General features: G+C 31.0%; 1 pseudogene; it reads right to left on the bottom strand.

Moving 5' to 3' along the window:
- Positions 1 to 23,641, bottom strand: part of LOC128174544 (multiple epidermal growth factor-like domains protein 10) — a 293,920-nt pseudogene extending 270,279 nt beyond the window's left edge.
- Positions 23,642 to 25,825: the final 2,184 nt, after the last annotated feature.

Raw genomic sequence — 25,825 nt, 5'->3', positions numbered from 1 at the left:
CGTGACCACTATGAACATAAAATATTGTACTGTTATATATATATTTTGTACATTCTTATTTCAAATTAAATTTATGCTTTAGTAAATTTACAGTAAAAATTTCAGGTGTAGCATTCATGCTTGGTTGTTGTTCAGAGAAGCTACCAGCAGATCTATCATTTAGGCGCCAATGTGTTGGAAATCTGTTTGCTTGTGGCAATTTTTAGCGATTTGGTCTGAACAAGTAAAACAGCCTGTAAGTCCGGGATTTTACATACATCAGACGCCTGCAAGACTGTGAAAAATTACACTTTACAAAATAATATGAATTATTGCTTAAAACGAGTCGCACAAACTTTTTCTGACTGTCAGCTGACATCTTTCAATTATGTGTATGATTCTTGGTTCAAAAGTGTAATTTCAAAATATAGACTCAAGTAGTATAAAAAAAATTTAGAGATTAGTTTGAGTTATGATGACTAGTCTGCCAGGTTCAAACTATTTCACTCTCAATATTTTAACTCTAAAATTGAACGATAAAAAATAGGGCTTTCTATAAGAAGACGAGGTCCGAGACTTTACAAAACAAATTTTATATTGCATTACGTTTATCCTACTGTCAGCTGACATGTTCTTTCAATTATGTTCAAAATCCTTGGTTTAATAGTGCGATTTCAATATAAAGATTCAACCAGTATTACAACAAGTTTAGAGATTCTAGAGTATGCTTATGACGAAAAATGTCATGTGCAGCATCCAAGCTGGGCAGATATTCAAAGAAGCAACAACAACTTTATCAGAAAGGCGCTACCGTGTGAAAAATGTGTATGTCTGTGGCAGGTTTGTAGTTTTCTGGCCTGAATATGTAAAGCAGCCTGCAAGCACGCGATTTTACATACTTCAGACGCCTGCAAAACTGTGAAAAATCACACTTTACAACATGGTATGAAATATCATTTAAAACTTGTTCTATTAATTTTATCTTACTATCATCTGACATCTTTCAATTATGTATATAATTCTTGTTTCAGTAGTGTAATTTCCATATATTGACTAAGGAAATATTTAAAAATCTAAGAGACTCAATAGTAATAACATTTTGAGTTATGATGACTGCAAGGTTCAAACTATCTTACTCTCATGTTTTTACTCTAAAATTGATCAATAGAAATACTAATAAGCGTTTTCTATTGGGATACGAAGTCCCAGACTTTACAAAACAATTTTTATAGCTGATTGTCATTTGAAGAATCTCATCTTTGGATGTATACATTAGAGGTTTTATTCAACATACAACAAGCATTCGTTGAATGTTACATCTATCTTTAGGATTAAATTGATTTTTGAGTTGCTAAAAAGTTGCACCTAAATGTGACCTAACCTAGATGGAAAAATATCAAACTTAGAAATATGCATATTTAATTTTTTACGTTTTAATGACGAAACGCAAAGAAAATGGTTTCTTAATTCTATTGAAACTAAAATATTTCAAACATAAAAAATAATGAGGCGGAAAGACAGTTAATTGTTTGAGAACAATCTACTAGTTTGTTATTGTTGTTATCTTCTCAGTAGACTGTAGTAATATTTACTGCAACACTGCGTTACTGTTGTGATCCTCTAATTGTACTTATCCATTTGGTCATGAAATGTATGTGTGATTTTCTTTGTAATTTGTATCATTAGCATATACGGAACCAATATGTAGGTTTAGTGATCATGTCAACGGACTTTTAGCATTACACTGGGATACTATTGTTATCCTCTCAGTACACTGTATTAATAGCATATGATACTATTTAAAACGTTTATGGTCCTCTCAGTGGACTCTAACAATAGCATAACCAAGTAAACTAAGTAAGTAATAGAGAAACGAGAAGTAGTGTAAGTGGTTTGTTATATGTATCAAAATCAAGGACTTAACATTAGAAGCGCTCGTTTAGAATATCAACAGCTATTTTAGGGAATCGACAGCCATATGGCGTTCGGACGTGTAACAGCATTGCTTCTTTTAAAAGAAAGTATCTAAAACAGTACTATTTTACTATTTACTTACATTTTGCAGATTATGATATCAAATCACTGTATATATATATATCTATTGCTGTGAGTGTATATTTGATGTATACTGTTTATTTATGTGTCTTACACTTCTTTTTATACAAATGTTTTTTACAGGATCACAAAGAAGACTAGTGCACTGTTACTAATTGGGCTATCTTGTTTAGATAAAAGACTTCATTATTATTATTATTATTATTATTACAGCGTCGTAATGTATAACCTTTTTAATCGTCTTTGGACGGTTACAATGGCACAGAGTACCAATCTGTAGCTGTTGTTATCCTTTCAGTAGACTTCATCAATAGTAACACTGTGAAGCTGCTGTGGTCTTCTCAGTGGACAATATCAATAACCTATTACTGGTGTATAACGGTTATGATATTCTCATTAGATTGTTTCAATGGCCTAGAGTACTAATGTATAAGGCTTGTGATTATTTCAGTTAAATCAATGAATAACATAATGAGCAAATGTGTAAATATGTTGATCCCCTAAGTAAACTGTACTAATACAAAACTCAATGGCAGATATCAATTGCTTTGGTTTGCCTTTCATTTGATTGAATCCATAGTAAAGGATACCAATGTGTACTAATTGTGATTCTCTCAAAACACATTAAAAATATCTAGGAATCTAATTTGAAAGTGTTGTAATCCTCTCGGATCAATTTATCAATATGCTCATAGTATAGAGTACTTTTAACTGCTGTAATCCTATCAGTGGACTGTATCAGTTGTTTTGGATCCTTCAGATACTTATGTGTTACTGTAGTTATCTTTTCAGTTATATGTATGAAAAGTTAAAGGCATTGTGTATGTGTTGTGATCCTGACAATAGACTGTATCATTATCATTATTCTAAAGTACGAATGTACTACTGTAGAAATGACATGATCCCTCAGTTTGTTGACGGTGTCAATAGCTAGCATTAATTAAAAAACTGCTGTTATCCTTTGACTTGACTGTGCATATATCAATAAATTACAGTGCAAGAATATCCTCTAAGATGACTATATCATTAGACTTAGTTATTAATGTGGTGCAACTCTTGGTAATCTGTATCAATAGCTTAGAGCGCAATGTTATTATGTTGTAATCCCGTCAATAGACCTTATTATTATTCTGGGGTACTCATGTGTAACCTATGTGATCCTCTCTTTGGAATGTACTAAATGCATAAGGTACTAATTAAAATGTTGTGTTTCTCACAATGGACTCTATTAATATCTAAGAGTAATTACTTGATGTGATCCTCTAACCGAACGTAATCGTTATCATGAAAAAATGCTGTGATTTACTAAGTATCTTGTACCAATAGCAAAAGTAATTATGTAAAAACATTTATGATTCTCTATCAATAGATTAGGATACTAATATATTACCGTTGTGATCATCTTTGTAGACTGTTTCAATAAATTAGTGTACAAATGTGCAGCTGTTGTGATCATTTAAGTGGACTTTGTTTTTAGTTTAGGTAGCAATGTATAGCTGATACTAATGTGTAAATGTTGTGATTCTTTCGGAAGACTACATTAATAGCTTTTGATACGTGTACTAAGTTGAAGCTGTTGTGAGTATCTCAGTGGAACGGTTCAATAGCCAAGTAAACTTAATGAATAACTGTTTTATTCCTCTAAGAGAATTCAGTCAATAGGACAGGTACTTGTCAGTAACTGTTATGACTCTTTTAATGCATTCTATCAATACTATAGAGAACTGATATGTAAGTGTTGTGATCCTTAAAGTGAAATTTATCAAACTTATTTTGTACTAACATGTATTTATTATGCTCTTTTTAGTTGACTCTATCAGTAGTCTAGGACACTTAGGTGTAATGGTTATCTGGCTCTTACTGTACAAGGTGAGGTTGTGATCTCCTTGATTGTATCAAAAACCAAAGATACTAATGTTTAACACTGGTAGTTCTCTCGGATGACTTAATTAAAGGCAAGATTTATATGTATATCTTTATTGGAAAGTAACTAATAACTGTTGTGATCCTCTCAGTTATATGTAACTGTATCATAAGACTTACAAATCAAATGTTTAAATGATGTGACCTCAAAAAGCTAAGGTCTTTAATGTGTATATGTTGTGATCTTTTCAATGTAATGTTGTGATTGATTTCCAGAAGGCTTATGCAGTTTTTAGAAGAAAAAATCCCCGATTCTATAAGATAGTACAAAAGCTATAGCCTATAAATACTGTGATGGTCTCGTGTAACTTTGTTAAATTGTCAAAAACGGTGAGACCAGTTGAAAAAAAACGTGTACTGGTAGTATATAGTAATACAGTATTTAAAGCAAAGAAGATGTAAAATGCCTGTACTAGGACGGATAAGATGCTAAAAATTAAATTATTAACAAATCTGATAATTCACAAAATTATTCACCACAAGATATGTTTAACATATCATCGATCTGTAGCCCTGAGATATGGCCGTTGATTGAAATATGATTCAAACTGGCGAGTAGGTATCAAAACATCTAACTAACGACGTTTTTCAAAACATGAATGCCTATTCTAATACAGTTTGTCTGTGTTCCATATTTTTCTGATAAATGTAGTCTAAATAAGGACAAATAGACCACAAACCAATTTCAATCAACAAAAATGGGGAGAAATGACCAACTATACAATAAATACATCATTTTGTATCCAAATACTCGTCAAAAGTCAAAAATAAAAGTCCCTAAATTCGTGGACAAAGTCAGACATAGCATTTAATTATCTCACTTTGTTTTGGCTGAATGGCTAAGTGGTTAGAAAAGGAGACACAAGATATTCTTACATATCTAAGCTTTCTATCTTGTGGGTTCGATAACGCCAAAATTTTTGGCAACTTTTTTTAATCCTTTGATAAAATATTAACAACTGAATATAATTAGAAATATTTCTTTTGCAAATATTATTACATATATTTAATTGAGAGAAAAAATTAAATTGCATTTTACGGCAATACTTAATGGGCATTTGCGCAAGCTTTCCCCCTATCTTTTTAATTTGACAATAATAATTAAAAGTATGTTCATTGGATATCTGGGTATTTCCAGACAATTATTATGTCCCCGCTTTTAAAATTAAAGGGAAAGACTGACTAGGTGGTATCATTCTCTCTGTGTATATACCGAATTACGTATGTTATCCATCTAAAGTAAATTTTACAGATTGTTTTTCCTCCAGATATTCCAGAGTGGTAATCTGTAAAAGAGAAGCAAATGATTCCATACAGTTTCAAAGATGTATACGTGTATATGGCTTACGAAATTGGACGAAATATATCTGGTGCAGTTTTAAAATATATTATAAAATATCTATAAAAACCAGGAATTAGATCAGAGCATTTTGAATTTAAAAATGTTTTAGTAAAGTTACTACTTGACATTGTATACACGTGTAAAACAATGTTTTTTCAACTTAAAAAAAAAATGACTGAAAACTCCATTTGTTTTTTGCTTAAAACCCTTCATTAAAATAGAAACGTTCATGAATTTGTAATTTGAATTCACAATATTTTTACTGCATATTGATATCCAGGTAAACACGGGTAAATTCTACATGTGTCCCTTAAGAGGATCTCATAATTGCCCAGTAAAATATATAAGTGTTTGTTTTTGCGAGAATCCGTTCGGGAAATAAGACTAATATGCGCCTGATGGTTTACATTTAACAAAAAAAATATTCAAAAAGTGAAAATATCTTAACTGCATCTATTAACTGCATACGTAACAAACAATCAAACGTCGAAAATAAATTGCATTTTATTCAATCAGCTGCAAGTCTTCTTTTTCTGTCCACTACTCTAGACATTTAGCCAGTTTAACTTTATAATTTGAATTTTTTAAGAAACAAATGCAGGCTTTGAATAATTAAAGGAAAAAAAATAAACACAGTAAACTTTTTGTGTAGAAAATTTTGTTTGTTTCAGATAATCACAAACTCGAATATTCGGGTAAATAAAACAATTTATTGCAAGGGTTAAAAAACTTTCTTATTTGAAAAATAAATGACCTTAATGTTATTAAAAAAGTTAAATCTAAACACATTCCTTGAAAAACAGATTATTTATTTTCCAGCATTATATCAGCTGCTTTGAAAGCAGCAAGATATTGTAAGAATGTAAAACATTTCTGCATTTCCAAAAATCATTTGTATCTTATCAAATTGATTTTAAAAAACGAATAAAATATAATCTTTCTTCTGCTTTGAAAAATATTGAAGAAATAAAAAAAGGCACGAATTTTTTCGCAAAAATAGTAGAAAAAATATGATATCTTAATATTATAATTCCTAAAACAATTATTCATCAAAATATTTTAATCAATCAATTAATTATAGTTATCAATAAAAAAAATCATTGATTAATGAATTAATTTATTAACCAATTATATAAGTTAATAACAATAGTTAACTCATCTGTTTGAAAAAAATATCACTTAATAAATGTGCTTAGATATCTTCTTTGCATTAAAGCACACTCGATCCGCTCCCGACGCAGCCTTTTAGATCTGACCCACATTCATGTCGGAAATGACGTGTTTTGTTTTGAAGTATATTTAGCAAACAATGATGATCACAAATAGATCTATCGAAGAAGTCTTGGAGTCGAATAAACTGATGCATTTATATAGAAACTAAATAGAAAAAATTAGAATACATGACATATTAGCATAATTATTTTTTTCTGTGTGCTCCTAATTAAATCTGTCGATGCTGGTTATCGCAGGACACAATCAAATCGATCATGCATATTGCGATATTTATGCTATAGTTCAGCGTTCGACATACGTTTAAATTTAAACAAATAGTTACATTAGGCACACAGTGGTCATTCAACACATTGTTTAAAAAGGCCCACAATGATTATAAGTTGACCAAAACAAAGATTTCAATTAGTATTGACATTAATTGCTGGTAATAATAATCATTCAATAAATGAATAAATACTTATCGTTTAGAAACTATTTTAGTTTATTCTAAACAAGTGAAAATTCCTACTTAAAATAGATTTATCCCCCCCCCCCTCCGATATGTAAATGAAAAAAAATGGTCAGTCAAGAATAAGGCCGGAGTGGTTTTCTCCCTTCGTTTGCCATTATGTGACACTTAAACTTAATGGCAAAAATTCCGTAAAAACTTCTTATCACATAGTGGCAAAAAAAATTGTTTAAGTTAAATAATTTTTTAATTAATTTTCTTCCTTACCAAAAATTATATGATCATTGCTTAAATTCTTCTTAACTTCCGATGTCATCATGAATTATTTCTTAAAAGATGCTTTTTCCCCATAAAATCAACCCTTTGCCTGTATGTGACACCTCAGACGGTTTGCCACTATGTGACGAGATTCGGTTATATATATATATATATATATATAAGTGGTGCTTTAATATAAAGATGCATAATATTATGTATTTAGCAGCTATTTAGAGTATACATTACATTCATTTATTCTCCCTCAAAACTTTAAAAATGACACATAAAGTACATTTGTACGTCAGTAAGATATCAAAAAGATGCTTTTGTTTCTGATTGACAACATCTATGCACTTTTTGGAAATCTGGCCTCATGATCATGAAGCATTATTAGATTTAACTCGAAATTTCAGTCAGTTATAAAATAATTGTCATCAAAATAAATTGCATGACCATTGAAATGTGTTATTAAGAACGTTATATCAAGATACTTTAAATAGCATTTCAATTTTGACAGTTAATTGTGTCAATGAAGAATCATTAAGACGGTGTACATTTTTTTTTTACTTACGTTTTAGATTGCTTCTTGCAAATTCGTCCAAAAATCTGTTGGAATTCCTATTGATACCAATTGCTCATCATTGTTAGCAGATCTATTTCTATATTCATATGAACCATAATTTATTATTAAGACTTAAACAGGAAAAAATTACAAGCTGTGTCTTCAACTCGACACTTAGGTATATCAACGACATATTATCAATTAACTATTGTTATTCTTATTTCGACTCGATATACATGCATATGTATCACAGTGAACTTGAAAATATAGGACACCCCAAATTAAAGTCATTTGTTTCATATTTAGATATTTTTTAGGAAAAAAACATTAATGGTAACCTAACGACAAAACTTGGCGATAAATGTAATGACTTTATATTTTTTCTATCGTTAACTTTCAAGCTACTGACAAACAAGTTGATAATGCAAGATTATCAACAGTCTCGATTGAAGTCATCATTTCGTTCAGGGCTATGGTCGATACACCGACCATGTCAGTAAATACTATCGTCTGCTAGGTCGAATGCTGAATGACGTTTTTCATTCTTATTGTTAGGCAATTATCAATCATCATGTATACGGACCTTCTTGCTTCCCAGATTACAACAATGAGCAAACAGCGGTTGCGACCGGTCAGCAGAGGATGCTTACTCCTCCACGGCCGATGATCCTACCTCTGATTTTTATAGAGGTCTGTGTTTGCGCTGCTCCTGTTTTGTAGTCTTCCTTTGGCTTTTGATATACAACACTGTTTGTTATTGCCAAATTTCATTTTAAAATTACCAATAAAAAATGAACGTTTTTATGAATAATTAGGCCAGCAGACCATCTTTATTTTTTGTTAATAATAAAGATTTTATTGCAACAAATAAGTTCAAAAGATTTGGTTTGAAATATTTTTTCTTTGCTTAAATTAAAAACTAATCGAAGAGAAAATCATTTTTTTCATTTTTTATCCCAGAACGTTATGAAAAAGCGCATCTTTACTGATTTCATTACAAATGACACGCACTTTTATGTAACGTATGAATTAAAGACGGTGAATGCCATTTCTACAATAAAATAAGTTTTAATATGTATCCTATTATTCTTTAAACACATTCAAAGTTCTTGATATTATTTCAGTATTGAAATTAACTAATAGAGGATATTTTCAGGGAAAAACAAGATCATTCTTTGAGTATTATGAGGTGTTCGTAAAGGTCGGATCGTGATCAAATCTGTATAACGTACATCTATATAATTACGGTATTCAATGTATAATAAAGAAATATTAAAAATTTTGAATCATTTTAAAATGTATTACTTAAGAGAAAGTATGGAGCAACATATTAACAAGAGGCCGATGGGGCCACATCGCTCACCTGAACAGCAGTTCCTTGTAACATTACATTTCATAGCATATGCTTTTTCTATTTTAAACATTGAACCCCTTTCTGGGGACCCAGTATTGGTCCGAGGTTTATGGTTGGCTTGAACAACATAAATAGTAACATAGCAATGAAAATGTGTAGCTGTGCGGTGGGACCGCATGTACACAGCCTGAACAACTGAACGTAGAAGAGTTTCACTTCAAGAGGAATAACTCTTAGACTGTACAGAACATCAAGAAAGATACCTCTTGGTTCACTACATTAGAGTTTACACTATTTGAGGATCCGTGCATAGTAATCTCACAAACTGTAGCATTATAGTTCTCGAGAAAAACTTTTTAAAAACATTTTCAATATATCTTTCTATGTTAAACTTTGAACCCCTCTTGGGGCCACAGTATTAGTCCAGTGCTAAAGCTTTAATCATTTGGAATCTACATTATTTAAGGATGATTGCATAGTAATCTCACAGGCTGAAGCATTATAGTTCCCTAGAAAAAGATTTTTCAACATGATTTTTCAACATTTTCCCTCTATATTTATTTGCTAAACTTTGATCACCTTTTGGGGCCCCAGTATTAAATTGAGGACACGACTTTTATAATTTCGAATCTACACTTTTTGAGGATGCTTACGTAGTTATCTGACAAATTGATGCATTGTAGTTCTCAAGATGATTTTTAAACATTTTCCATATATACTTCTACTTTTTACTTTTAACCCATCTTGGGTCGCCAGTATTAGTCAAGGGGTCACTATTTTAAAACTGTCGAACCTTCATTATCAAAGGTTGTAAATATAATAGTAATCTCACAAATTGAAGCATTGTAGTTCTCGAGAAGAAGATTTTTTAACCTGTTACCTTTATATTTCTATACTAAACTTTGACCCCCTCTTGGGGCCCCAGTATTGGTCCAGGGGTCACGATTTTACCAATTAGGAATCTACATAAGCCAAGGATGAATACATAGAAATTCCACAAACTATAACAATTTAGTTCTTGAGAAGAAAATTTTTGAACGTTTCCTTTATATTATTTAAAATGTTTAAACTTTGAACCCCTCTTGGTGCCCCATCGATTGTCCGGGTGTTACGAATTTTACAATTGACAATCTACGTTATTTAAGGATGTACATGTATCCATAGTAATATCCCAAACAGTTGCATTATAGTTCATGAGAAGAAGATTTTAAAACATTTTCCTATATAGGTTAAAATCTAAGCCCCGCCTGGGGCCCCACTTTTTGTTCGGGGATCACAATTTTTACAATTTAGAATCTTCACTATATATACCACCTTTTGTGTAAGTATTGGCATTTTTGGTGCAGTAGTTCTTGAGAAGAAAATTTTTAAAATTGTTCATATGTAGCTCTATGTTGAACTTTGAACCCCGCCTTGGGCTGCAGTTTTGGTCCGAGGGTCACAATTTCTACAATTTAGAATCTTCATTATACAGATCAAAGGCCAGAACGCCCACACAGGCCTCGAACTGACATTTTCTTTAAAATAGGTATCATTAATTTAAATTGCTGTACCAATAGTCGTATATCAAATAATATCAGACAAAAAATATTTTGTGTAACTATATTCGTACATATTATAGTATTTATTGCCAAGAAAATAACATACAAATACACATAAAACAAAAACAAAAGGCGAATAAAGCATTCGAATGTTTTTAAAAAATGGGATGCTGTTTCTTTTTCAACATTTTAACAGATCGCAGGATACCAATATGTTCATTTGGCCGTGTCAAGGGTAAGAGTAAGAAATTTTAAATAATATTCCGTCTTTCTAACAAATGCATTCGAATTTTCACATAATATATATTTTTCAAAAACGTACTTTTCATAAAAACAACATATACCCCTCATTATTCGGTTTTATGCTAATGAAGTATATACATCATTGTTTTCTTTTTGGTCAGCATGCTCGAGTTCCTGGTAAGTAGAAAATCCGTTTTCTTGAATATCAATACTGTTCACAATAGTGTTCGGTTGTTCGACAGATTCGTCTACCTTTTCTTCTCGATTGCGGCATCTTGCAAGTACCTGTCTGGATCTGAAAGTTTAGTAAACTGACATGACGTATTTTCAAATGTTACAAGAAAATACGATCACGATCGGGTGAAAAATAATTCGAGTACTAATAAGTAACGTACATGAAAAACAGGTTGAGAAGAGCACTGACTGAAAACAATACGACAACGGTGATGATGGAATAAAAAGGGACTTGAACTGTAGTTTGAAAAACAGGTGGACCATAAGCTGCAAAAGAATATCATATACATGAACAAGTTTCTCTAATTTATACAGTTACATTATTATTAAAAAGATAGAGGGGGGGGGGGGGCAATATTTCCTTTCCTTTTTACCTATACTCATTTCTTTTTGTTTATTTGTTTGTTAATTTGTGTTATTTTGTTGTTGTTGTTGTTTTTTTTTTTTTACAGTTTTAGATGTAAATTGTTTTGATTAAATACTTGCTCAGCCACAAGGAACTAGGACCCAGTAGCAATTGTCCATTTTTAATTTTGTTTTATTCAATGTCATGTTAAGTTGTTTATTACTTTGTATATACTTCTTAAGATAAAAAAAGAAGGGAAATATCACATTACATGGATTTTCAATTTTTTGGTCAAAATAATTTAGTCTTTTGTAATTTCAGCTGTCACTAACAAGCATGTACACGATCACTTTTATCTGATGTGTTTAGATTATATTCCTTTTTCATATTAAAACGTAGTTTTGAGAAATCCCAACACCAATGATTATCTGTCCTTTTTAATTCAAATTTGACTTCGTCTATATAAACACTTTAAGAATTTCTAAACATCAAAATTTAATTAACGCTATCATGTAACATTAGAAATTTCTAATTTGATTTTAACTGAACTAAATTAAAACAAAACGAGTAAATGTACATACTTCACACAAAATCAGATAATTGTACAATTAAAAAAAATATATTTTGAATGGAATACTGTTATCAGGTTTTACATTACATGTATGCTGTTAAATAATCATACCATCATTCATTGGACGTACAAGTGTCTTGTTCTTGAATTTATCTGTTGCTGAAAAAAACAAATGACCAAACATACATAAAAAAAGTTATTCATACATTTTTTTCATAGTTTGGAGAAAAAATGCTACGCATGCACAGAGGGTACTGAATAAGTAAACATAAATCGAATAATATGCAATGTGAGAAATACTAACACCGATAATTTTCTTTCCGGTTTAATTGGATTTGCTATTATCTGTTTAAAATACTTTAGGAATATGGAGCAAACAAACTTTACGCAACGCAATGATGTTACATTTCTGATTTCATTTCATATGAACTAAATTAAAACACATTGAGTAAATGGATTTACTTTCAACACAATCAGATAATATTGGAAATAAAAAAAATGATTCAGAGTTGGAATATTGTGATCACATTTTATATTACATGTATGCTTTTAAATAATCATACCATTATATGTCGACCATGCAAGTGTCGTGTTCCTGAATTCACTTCTTGCTAAATAAAAAAAAGAAATGACAAACGCTTATAATATCTAGAGATAGGTATTCATAGTGTATCTCATGTTTGGAGAAAAAATACTACGCATGCACAAAGGGTACTGAATAAGTTTACGTAAATTAAACATATCAAATGTACGTACATTCAACACAAAGGTCTCCTTGAAAGCCGGAAACACACCCGCGAGGACACTGACCGGTCACGTGGTTACATTTTTCTCCATACAGGTAGAGACAATGTCCACATGTCATAGAGCAATTAGGACCATACGTGTTGTTGTTGCAAACTGACATTACATGAAAAAAAAAAGAATTTCAAATTTTTTTTAATAACTTTAAACAAGTCCGAGCTTTACAGGACACCGGATATCTCATAGAATCATTTCTGGAATCGTTGACAAAAGTTTAAAAGTAGATGAACGTTAAGGAGACAGGAATGAAAAATCTTTACAGTTTTTATCAATCAAAATGACAATATTGCATCGTATCATATAGCTTAAAGTGAGTAGATTTTAAATAGATATGGGCTAGTCAGAATTTCATATAACTTCCTGCAATGAACATTTTTTATAAATTTGATTATGACCTTTATTTTAATAATTTTTTTCTCTTAATTTTGGAGTTTTTGTCAAACAAAATATACCTGTAAAATTTAGATTAGGAAAAAAAATAAAGTTCAACAAACATGTTCAGTGAGAAAAAAATGTATGCATAAGGATGCCGATTTGCGTATTCAGCAGAGCAGGTATTTGCGAGCGATCTTCAAAACTCCCTATACATCTGACAACAATTTGCACGAGTGGTCGCAAGCACCCACTCTACTAAACACGCATCAGAGTCATAGGAAATGGCTACATACAGGCAGACATATCATCCGTCCCAATCGTTTAAATATACATGTAAGCATGCATTTCTTTTTGGCTTTTGAATCGGATTACTTAGTTTACAAAAAATTAGCATAATTTTAAAATTTGGTAAGAACATAATGAAATCTATTTGAATTGTATCTACAACTGTCATGTCTACGTTCATTCTACATAAGCCTGAGTGTACTATTTTTTCGTTACCAGTTTTGCATTGTCTCCCTTTATACCCGTCTTCACATCCATTTGGACAAGTACCATTTTTGAAGTCACATTGTTCTTTTTCGTAGCAAGCGCCACAGACTTTGAAGTGAAGTTTTGAAAAACAAAGATACATAAAATATCTCGAGCAATGAAAAGTATATATGCAAATGTTAGCTTACATACATCCAAGAGACTTAACTTTTATCAGTAAAATTAAACATTATACAATGTAAGCTGTACCTATGTTACACATAGATCCACTATATCCCGGAACACAGCTAACACAAGTTCCATCCACATTGTCACAGTCTCCACCCTTACAGTTTTCTGGACAAGGAGTGGAGCAGTTCTCTCCGTAATATCCTAAGGTCAGACAACCTATAAAGAAATGAAACAAAGAACTCACCATATTAAACCGACTTAATTGATATGGTTACATTTTTCGACTTCTCTAACTAAAAATTGACGTTCCCGAAATATAAATGCTCTTAATACAAGAATCAATATCTTATGTTTTATCATATTTTATTTTACTATATTACTAGACTTTGCTTGTGCGTGCACGGGTTGACATTGCATAGATATCTAGGACATTTACGAAATAGATACATCGACATGCCGTATATTTTTGTCATTTATATAACCAAAATTTAAGCCGACAATATTGCTATTTATTTCACTGCACTCTGCTTAGAATAATCTTACTGTGTCTCGGGACAAGCCTTCACCAGTGCCTCCCATATACCAGTAATGTAATTAAAAAATTGGAGAATCGCTTCGAAACGATTTTGGAGGAAATCAATAAAGCTGCATTAAAAATAACAAACTATTCATAACAAACCATTTTGAAACTGTAAATACCTTTCATCATAAAATTTAATTCATATCAATGAAGAATTCAACACTTTTTCACCAATGTTTAACTTTTATTTACACACTATGCTGACGTTCGGAACTCTCGGGATTTTTCATATTAAATGCACTGAGTTAGATTTATCTTCAATATTTTCTTTGATGAAGAGAATATATAGGAAATTTTTAATGAAAATTTACACATATTTGTATTATCGTTTCTGAGTTTATGCATGCAAATGTGATATTGTGGAAACATAAACTAAAAAGCCTCCCATGATTTAGCGTGAATGTAATGCGCATGCGCAAGATTGTAAAATCCAAATAATTCAAATGATATCCGGATTTTTAAGAGGAATTTTCGTTGATTATTAACTAGTGAAGCTCGAGTGAGAAAAAATTAAAAAGAAATTGATAATCTTCAAGTACCAAGGATGTTTAATATATAGAAAAGGAAAGACAGTAGTCTTCCGATTTATCGGTATTAAAGCCCAAAAATTCGAGTCTATTATTTTAATATAGTAGTATGTATAGATAATGATGATAACGTTAAGACTATATACCCGAACAAGTTTCTTTAATTTATACAGTTACATAATTGTTAAAAAAGGGGGGGGGCAATATTTCCTTTTCTTTTTACCTATACTCATTTGTTTTTGTTTGTGAACTTGTGTTGTTGTTTTTTGGTGGTTTTTTTTTTTACATTTTAAGATTTAAATTGTGTTGAATAATTCATGGCTGAGCTACAAGGAACTAGGACTCAATAGCAATTGTCCATTTTTCCTTTTATTTTATTCAATATATTGTTAAGTTGTTTATTACTATTTATACAATTTTTAAAATAACAAAAATAAGGGATATATCACGTTACATGGATTTCGTCATATTGATTCACATTTTTTGGTGTCTTTTTTTTGTCAAAATAATTTAGTCTTATGTAATTTCAGCTGTCACTAACAAGCATGTAAACGATTACTTTTATCTGATGTTTAGATTATATTCCTTTTTCATATTCAACCGTAGTTTTGGGAAATACCCAACACCAATGATTATTTGTCCTTCTTATCATCGTCTATTTAAATACTTTAAGAATTTCTAGAGATCAAAATTTAATTAACGCTATCATGTAACATTAGAAATTTCTAATTTGATTTTAACTGAACTAAATTAAAACAAAACGAGTAACTGTACATACTTCACACAAAATCAGAAAATTGTACAATTAAAAAAATATATTTAGAATGGAATATTGTTATAACATTTTACATTACATGTATGCTGTTAAATAATCATACCATCATTCATTGGCCGTACAAGTGTCTTGTTCTTGAATTTATCTATTGCTGAAAAAAAACAAATGACTAAAGCCATATATATTTACAGAAAAAGTTAGTCATACATTTTTTTTCATGGTTTGGAGAAAAAATGCTACGCATGCACAGAGGGTACTAAATAAGTAAACATAAATCGAATAATATGCAATGTGAGAAATACTAACACCGATAATTTTCTTTCCGGTTTAATTGGATTTGCTATTATCTGTTTAAAATACTTTACGAGTATGGAGCAAACAATCTTTACGCAACGCAATGATGTTACATTTCTGATTTCATTTCATATGAACTAAATTAAAACACATTGAGTAAATGGATTTACTTTCAACACAATCAGATAATATTGAAAATAAAAAAAAATGATTCAGAGTTAGAATATTGTGATCACATTTTATAATACATGTATGCTTTTAAATAATCATACCATTATATGTCGACCATGCAAGTGTCGTGTTCCTGAATTCACTTCTTGCTAAATAAAAAAAAAGAAATGATAAACGCTTATAATATCTAGAGATAGGTATTCATAGTGTATCTCATGTTTGGAGAAAAAATACTACGCATGCACAAAGGGTACTGAATAAGTTTACGTAAATTAAACATATCAAATGTACGTACATTCAACACAAAGGTCTCCTTGAAAGCCGGAAGCACATCCGCGAGGACACTGACCGGTCACGTGGTTACATTTTTCTCCATAAAGGTAGAGACAATGTCCACATGTCATAGAGCAATTAGGGCCATACGTGTTGTTGTTGCAAACTGACATTACATGAAAAAAAAGGAATTTCAATTTTTTTTTTAATAACTTTAAACAAGTCCGAGCTTTACCGGACACCGGATATCTCATAGAATCATTTCTGGAATCGTTGACAAAAATTTGAAAGTAGATGAACGTTAAGGAGACAGGAATGAAAAATCTTTACAGTTTTTATCAATCAAAATGACAATATTGCATCGTATCATATAGCTTAAAGTGAGTAGATTTTAAATAGATATGGGCTAGTCAGAATTTCATTTAACTTCCTCAATCAAAATTGTTTTAAAATTTGATTATGACCTTTATTTTAATAATTTTTTCTCTTAATTTTGGAATTTTTGTCAAACAAAATATACCTGTAAAATTTAGATTAGCAAAACAAATAAAGTTCAACAAACATGTTCAGTGAGAAAAAAATATATGCATAAGGATGCCGATTTGCTTATTCAGCAGAGCAGGTATTTGCGAGCGATCTTCAAAACTCCCTATACATCTGACAACAATTTTCATGAGTGGTCGCAAGCACCCACTCTACTAAACACGCATCAGAGTCATAAGAAATGGCTACATACAGGCAGACATATCATCCGTCCCAATCGTTTAAATATACATGTAAGCATGTATTTCTTTTTGGCTTTTGAATCGGATTACTTCGTTTACAAAAAATTAGCATAATTTTAAAATTTGGTAAGAACATAATGAAATCTATTTGAATTGTATCTACAACTGTCATGTCTACGTTCATTCTACATAAGCCTGAGTGTACTATTTTTTCGTTACCAGTTTTGCATTGTCTCCCTTTATACCCGTCTTCACATCCATTTGGACAAGTACCATTTTTGAAGTCACATTGTTCTTTTTCGTAGCAAGCGCCACAGACTTTGAAGTGAAGTTTGGAAAAACAAAGATATATAAAATATCTCGAGCAATGAAAAATAGATATGCAAATGTTAGCTTACATACATCCAAGAGACTTAACTTTTATCAGTAAAATTAAACATTATACAATGTAAGCTGTACCTATGTTACACATAGATCCACTATATCCCGGAACACAGCTAACACAAGTTCCATCCACAATGTCACAGTCTCCACCCTTACAGTTTTCTGGACAAGGAGTGGAACAGTTCTCTCCGTAATATCCTAAGGTCAGACAACCTATACAGAAATGAAACAAAGAACTCACTATATCAAAGTGACCTAATGGTTATGGCTATATTTTTCGACTTCTCTAACTAAAAATTGACGGTCCCGAAACATAAATGCTCTTAATACAACAATCAATATGTTACGCTTATTATATTTTATTATATTATACTATATAACTAGACTTTGACCCCCACGTGCATGGTCTGACATTGCAAATATATTTAGGATATTTACGAAATAGATACATCGACATAACGTATATTTTTGTCATTTACATAGCCAAGCTTTAAGCCTACAATATTGCTATTTATTTCACTGCACTCTGCTTAGAATTATCTTACTGTGTCTCGGGACAAGCCTTCACCAGTGCCTCCCATATACCAGTAATGTAATTTAAAAATTACATAATCGCTTCGAAACGATTTTGGAGGAAATTAATAAAGCTGCATTGAAAAAAAAACCAGTCAAACTATTTTTTAAAGGAGCTAAAACTTTGTGCGTTTCATCTGAACTAAATGTTATGCATTTCTTAGAATAAAAATGGACTTTCTCTGTACATGTCCTTCAAAATACATCTCAATAAACGTAGACGCAGAAAGTGTTCGCAATATGCGTATCAAGAAAACATTAATAAGAAATATAGGCCTCACCTTGTCTACATAGCAAACGTTCTTATAACGTTATGCACCAGCGGTAATTTGTTAATGATTTATGTTTTAAGCGTTTAAGCCTTAAATTATGGATTTTAAAACACTATTGAGGACAACTGAAATATTTCTCTTTTTTTAAAAAGAGAATGAAGAAGTCAACAAACTACGTGGTATCATATCTACTTTAGAATTCTAGTCCTGTATGATTTTTTGTCGTAAACTCTTATTAAGGAAAGAAAACTCGTAAGTTTAAACTCTCAAAATTGAATGGCCTCCTTCATCTCTTAACACCCCTTCATCTCTTAACAGAGCTGTTCTTTTCATTGAAGTAGGTACAATGTACATGTTTCACAACCATCCAGCCTTCTTTTTGATAACCACAATGCTTTTACGACGTTCTATCTATTCAGAGTCAAATATAGCCATAAATGTGTTGATAATTGTTGTAGTTTTTATCGTATTAGTAAACATAACATATTAAACGTATTATACTTTCAAAATCGATGTTTAAAAGTAATAATAAACATATCGGGAAGTAAATTCTTGACAGCTGTCTACGTGATACGGTTCACGTCTTCTAAAAGTAGAGGAAGAAGTAATGAATTATTCTTAAAAAAATTGTTTTTATCAAAAACGATGCATATATAAATCATTCTCTTATATGCATTACTAAATTTGACAAAACTTCACGCTTGAATAAAATATGAAATAAAAAACTATATGGTATACTTTTTAAAAATGCAAAATCTGCTCTATATATTCCGTGCGATTCTATATATCTTACCATAAACTTCAACCTCACACAGATCGTTAAAGGCGTAAGTGGAATATCCAGCAGGGAAGGGATAATGAGTTCTGTTGTTGTAGTAAATGACATATCTCCCGTGCATAACGCACGTTACACTGATAGGGTTGGGTATTGTGGCTCTGGTATATTTGTTGTCCTTGAAACACAGTCTCCAGTCATTTCTGTAGGTGGTGTTCGATACATAGATTGAAAATCCCAAGACTCTACTCTTAAAGTAGTCGTTTTCATCTGTAAGTTCAAGAACACCGAATAAAACTTTTTTTAATGTACAATAGTTAAGGTTTAACAAATTTGTAAAAAGGTATGTCTTAAAAATACACAAACTCAAGACTGAACAAGAGAAGTGTGTATGTTTATGTAAACTCGTTGGGGAGAGAGAGAGAGAGAGAGAGAGAGAGAGAGAGAGAGAGAGAGAGAGAGAGAGAGAGAGAGACGGGGGCACAATTTGAGAGTAGAATCAATTTTAGAAACTGATATATGATTTGAAGATTTTCTTGCATCGCCATTGATGTCATCTGACCTTATTTAGTGGCAACGATTATTGTTTGTAATCATCTTTAAGGCTTATTATTCGTCGTTTTTATACGTGGTTCTGTTTCATAGTAAATGTCTAACACACATTACGCGTATCAATAATTTTTTGACAGGTTTTAGTAAGCATCATAAAACTTTCGCATAAATCACACAGGATGAGGCTGTGAATATTCGTCAATTAATAGGAACCTTATAGGTCCATATAATAATGTCATTTCTTTTAAAAATGAAGTTACGTTTTAGTTACAGTACTTTGTAGATGAATACATCAAGCAGTCCAATTCTGTGTCTCAAGTATTCAAACTTAACAAATACATGTATGTATGCTCAACATAAATATCTTCAGATAAGTAATATAATATACACGCCCTTCTTTTTTCACTTTGTTGGTCGATAAATACCCCAAGCGACATTGTCCGTCCTGTATTGTATAAAAACGTGATGCAGGTTCCGCACTTCTCCTAGATCTACCTGCCATACTGCTATTGATTTACCATCCGCTGATATCGCACACTGTCCTCCAGCCGGGTCAAGATCTGATCGACGTCCGTCAACAGCATAGGTTGCATTCCATGGTGTGCCGTGAAAGGGATAAAGCTGCCAGGCATGTCTATGCAGAGCAATGTTTTCTGTAAAACGTCAAAAACTAGACTTTCGTAAATGTAACCGTATATCCTGGGTTTTTTTTTTCCTTCCATATCACAAACTTTGCGAAAATGGGGTAAATGAGTGGTGTTTTTAATTTATGTCAGTCTTAATTTCATTTACTTTGAATATTTCTAACTTTGAATTGAGACCAATTTTGCTGGTGTAAATAGGCGAACGTCTATAACTTTCTAATATTATTGGATTGTAAGGAAAAGTACTTCATACTGGAAGAATGAAAAAATCTGATCATGCAGCTTTAAATACTCTTTTAGGTCTATGGGTCTGTACTAGAAAATTTCAATCTTCAGTACACGTCGTGTCTGATAAGCAATATATCGAAGAATACAGTCTTCATTCCGGGGGATGGGGGGGGGGGGTAGATTATTCGGCAATGGTGTTAAAAGAAAGCTTATGCATTCATGAATTTATACAAGATGGAGTTGTGATTAGATAAGCTGGAATAGAAATGTTAAGTTGCATTTTCCGTGTCTGTTCTTTATACACTTATCGGTTTATCATTTGTTTGTGTATTGTGTATCCGGTAATCAGAATATTTGGCAAAGACGAACACAAATTTTCCTCTTAAAAAGTATTGCTTTACAAGATAATTTAAGAACATTCTATGTTGTTTTTTTTAAGTTTATTTAAGATATGAAATAAAATAATTAAACCTTCTAGTATTTATTCGACAATATGAATTACGATAACTTATATGACTATATATACATGCGTGTATACGCATACATAGAAATATAATGTGTATACACATGTCTAGAAACATAACAATAGACCAACTTTCATTAACTTCGATATCTCGAACCATCAGATAACTCAAAGTTTTTACTATGCCGACCAAATCCGAGATAGCACATATTAACGCTGGTCGATTCATTCACAGAGATAAAATTAATGCAGTAGGAGAAGATTCGACATCCTATTAGATAATATGTCATTAACGCGAATAAACAAAATCAATATATATTTAAAACAATTAGCTGTAACGGAAAGCTTTTCTAAATCTATTTACAATATCAAAAGTAGAAAATAAAATGTTAGTTGATTATAGAGCTGCCTTACATTTTGAAGCATAAATATATTGAAGTATTATATTAATTGATATTGAAAAAGTCCGGCGTTTGAATTTACAGTTTAAAAAGACGGATGTTTAAATTTACAATTTTAAAAAACCGGATGTTAACTGCTTTAAACGTGCATATTCCTATCTTGGGTTTTAAGTATATTCACTGGCTTGTACATGCCAACTTTTTAATACTCATGCTACTCCGCTTGAACAAGAATGTACTTCCTGGTTTAAATATTACCTAGAATATGAAAATAATATGACTATCTGATTTTATACAAGCTTCCTTGTTTCAGGGAAATTAAGATAATGTATCATATAATCTGATGGGGTATTGATACATATCTGCAATAACAGTATTTTAAAGAAATGCATATCATGATATCTAAGATATTTATCTGCACATAGGGTTTGCATGAAAATCACATTGCGTTTTGCCATGTCACTTATGAAAAGTGGTTCTTTATACAGGGAAATCACCCCCCCCCCGTTTTATTTTCGCCACTTTCGCCCTTGTTGTCAGCGGGCGAATTTATGACTGGGCAAATTTCAATGTTCCAAATTATTTCTCTTTAAATATACTGTGTTAAAGACAGGGCGAAATTGTTTGCAAGTGTAGAAGAGCGGAAATTACACGGGGCAAAAATAACCCTGCATACAGTATTTACTTCGTGTCAGTAAATCAGAGCATATGAAATGTATTAGTTATATGGTTTAGACATATTGTTCGTAAAATGTCTGTGTTTGTGTGTATCGACCCATTCCGAATTTACAGATATAAGAACTAATTTCGAGTCCCGTAGAGGCGATGATAATGACATTTACATCTTTTAAATCAAATTTAATATATAGTTTTACATGTAAAAGTTAGAAGCAATAAAAATGATTCTTAATATGAGTTTAAATTCACAAAAATCCATTCATTTTCCATCCAATTATTAGAGGTTTCTAGAGAAGGTATCTTATTTCATGTCTCGTGCAGTCAGCACAAATCAGAAAGAAAACACAAATATAGCAAATCGCTAAACTTATTATAATGAATTCGTAATACGGATATGACGAATTATGAATAAAACGAAGTAAATACAGGACTTCGTTATAACCAAGTTTTACTGTATTACTATTATGGAGGTTAAATGGTCAACAAATATCCCTTTGGATGTTCTTTAACTTTTAGAAATTATTTATTTTAGCCAGTAAATGTTGAACTTCTTTATTTTTTGCAAATGTAAATTTCTACCTGTTTTATTTTTCTCATCAAAGAGAGAAATTAGTATAAGCTATTGGCTTGTTTCCCAGTCGTATTGTATACTTTGTCAATTAATTGTACCTGCCAATAATATTAACTCGACAAATATTGTTTTAAAAAAATATTGTTGCATGAATAAGAAAAAAATATTTTAAATCCATTCACTCACCATATGTTTTCACAGTCCAAAAATATTCGATGAATAGGGCTAGCCAAATCATATCATTCCACTATCGAAAGTTACTGTAATTGGGCCTAAAGTAGAATGTCGACCCTTAGTTTAGAAAACAAAAATAAACAGGCTTTACCTGGTATATTCAACATAAAGCTTATCAAGCTAATGAGTTATAAAATGCATCTTAAATGCATCTAAAACTATGTATGGTTTAACTGCGTGTACCGGCTTATACATGTAGTGAGTAAATACCGCTTTAAAAGTCATGTTAAAAATAATTACCTTTAGTTAAATTTGCAATAAATAGAATTCGAACTTATTCCATAGCGGTATCAGTTAAGCTTGTAAATAGTTAGCATAAAAGATGAGCGTGACAGTGTAGTTACAACACAACAACTACTAGTATAACCTACGTTCAATTTCGTAATGAAATATGAAGTTCTAATTCATCGATTGAAATCTGTTTAAAATCATTTTGATTCAAGTAAGAATTTTATAAGAGAAACTTACCAATGTTGCTAACGAGTTTTCTAACTCAATGAACCCTTCAAAAAAGAGACTGTATTATGCACATACATCGATCTATGTATACGTGTATATATTGTGACCATTATCTTCTTCCTGTATATATATATATATATATATATATATATATATATATATATATATATATATATATATATATATATATATATATATATATAAGTGATGCGTTAATATAAAGATGCTATTTAAGTCATGGTGAGTCGTTCTTACAGATATTTGGTACGAAAGCCTGTTAGTGCCAATTAAATAAGATATAAAAAAAGAAAAGTCTATATAAGAAAAACTCATTGTATATATAAAAACACACACTATATATAAGATAAACTCGAATATATAAAAATAAACAGCTTTATATATAAAGGAATTACCAATATATAAACAGAATTGTGTATATATCTAAAGCTAGGTCGTGTATAAATAAACAGTACAATATACAGTATAATTTATTTAGTTAAAGGATGACTGGATACATCGTGAAATATCTTCATTTCAAGCTAAATCCGGTTACCCCCTTCCCCCTTTATCGACCGAATCGCCGTCCCAATAAGAAACACCTTCCGACCCCCTGTATCAATGCTTTATACAAACTCCTTGAGGCTCGGTTTTATTATTTGCGCAGGGGGGGGGGGGAGAGTTTTTTTTTCTCATTATTGTTGTGTTTAGAATGGTTAAGTTGGGTATTTCAAATGCTCAGTCATAATTTGAAAGTAAACAAACTGAGTTACAAGCAAGATAGTACAGATTTTGAAATTTTTCAAAGCTCAAGTCTTGTTATATAGTTTACATATTTTTTTTTTTTGGTAAGTTTAAATCAAATGTTGGTTCTTCTTCTTTGATAATGTTATAAATCTAAAAACATTAAATAAGTTTATACTGTGTTTGCCTCGAGCCATTTTGTCAAAGAAATGATAATTCCTTAATTATTTGTAAAATAATATAGAAAATAAAATTTTCATCTCAAATAGTGTCTAGATCCCATTAAATGTCCATGATCTTTGTTCATCTAAATGGAATGAAGTAAAATTAATGTTCCAGACAACTGTTCTGCAAATTTGGTAGAAGGTATTATTTAATGTAGAACCTTAAAAGTAGGTAAAGTATTGACAAAATATATCATCGTTCATTTACAACAGTAAACACAAGAAACAGAAAAGAAAACTTGACAGGAAAAAAATCTAAAAATTGAAAATTTAGGTAGGGGTACTGGATGCCCTCCCTTTAAATCCGCAACTGACTTTTCCCAAATTCCTGCGGAATCATGTAATGTAACATTACTTAGATCGTTCAAACTAATCACTGGGAGCATAATATTGTTGATCCTTTCCTCCGTAGGCAGGGTTTATCATGCAGACGCTGGGCTGAACTCAGTGAAGGTCACTCAGCAAAAATTTTCGCTTAATATAATTATCACTGTTGCTTTTATATATCACAGTACTGCTTACATATACACGACCTAGCTTTATATATATACACAAATCTTTATATATATTGGTAACTCCTTTATATATAAAGCTGCTTGTTTTTATAAACTTTAGTTTATCTTATAATTATATATGTGTGTGTTTTTATATATACAATGAGTTTTTCCTATATAAACTTTTCTTTGTTTATATATTATGTGGCACTAACAGGCTTCTGTAATTTGAAGCATACATTAAATTCATTCATTCGCTCTCAAAACTTTAAAACTGACACATAAAGTATACTTGTATAGTAAGATATCAAGAAGACACACGTGATTGACAACATCTATGCACTTTTTGAAATCTGGCCTCATGTTAAAAAAATTGAAGCAATTTTAGACTTAAGTCAAAATTTCAGTCAATCATAAAATAATTGTTTATCAAAATATGACCACTGAAAGTTGTAATTAACAACATTATATCAAGATACTTTTAATAGCATTTCAATTTTGACAGTTGTGTCAATGAAGAGTCATTAAGACGGTGAATATGGGTCTTCCAAAAATCTGTTGTAATTCCTATTAGCACCAATTGTGTGTCATTATTAGCAGACCTATTCCTATATTCATATGAAGCAGAATTTATTATTAAGACTAATACGGGGAAAAAAATCACTAGCTGAGGCCTTCAACTCGACGTTTAGGTATATTAAGACATATTATCAATTAATTATTGTTGCTTCCATTCTAACGTCGACTCCATATACATGTATCCCAGTGAACTTGAAAATAAAGGATACCACAAAATCGTCGTTTCATATTTTGATAATTTTTTTTTCAGAAAATAAAAAAAACATTAATGGTAACC

This window comes from Crassostrea angulata, chromosome 2 (genome assembly GCF_025612915.1).
Source record: "Crassostrea angulata isolate pt1a10 chromosome 2, ASM2561291v2, whole genome shotgun sequence".
Taxonomy (NCBI): domain Eukaryota; kingdom Metazoa; phylum Mollusca; class Bivalvia; order Ostreida; family Ostreidae; genus Magallana; species Magallana angulata.
The sequence above is the reverse complement of the archived record's forward strand: the minus strand, read 5'-3'. Positions and strand labels throughout refer to the sequence as shown.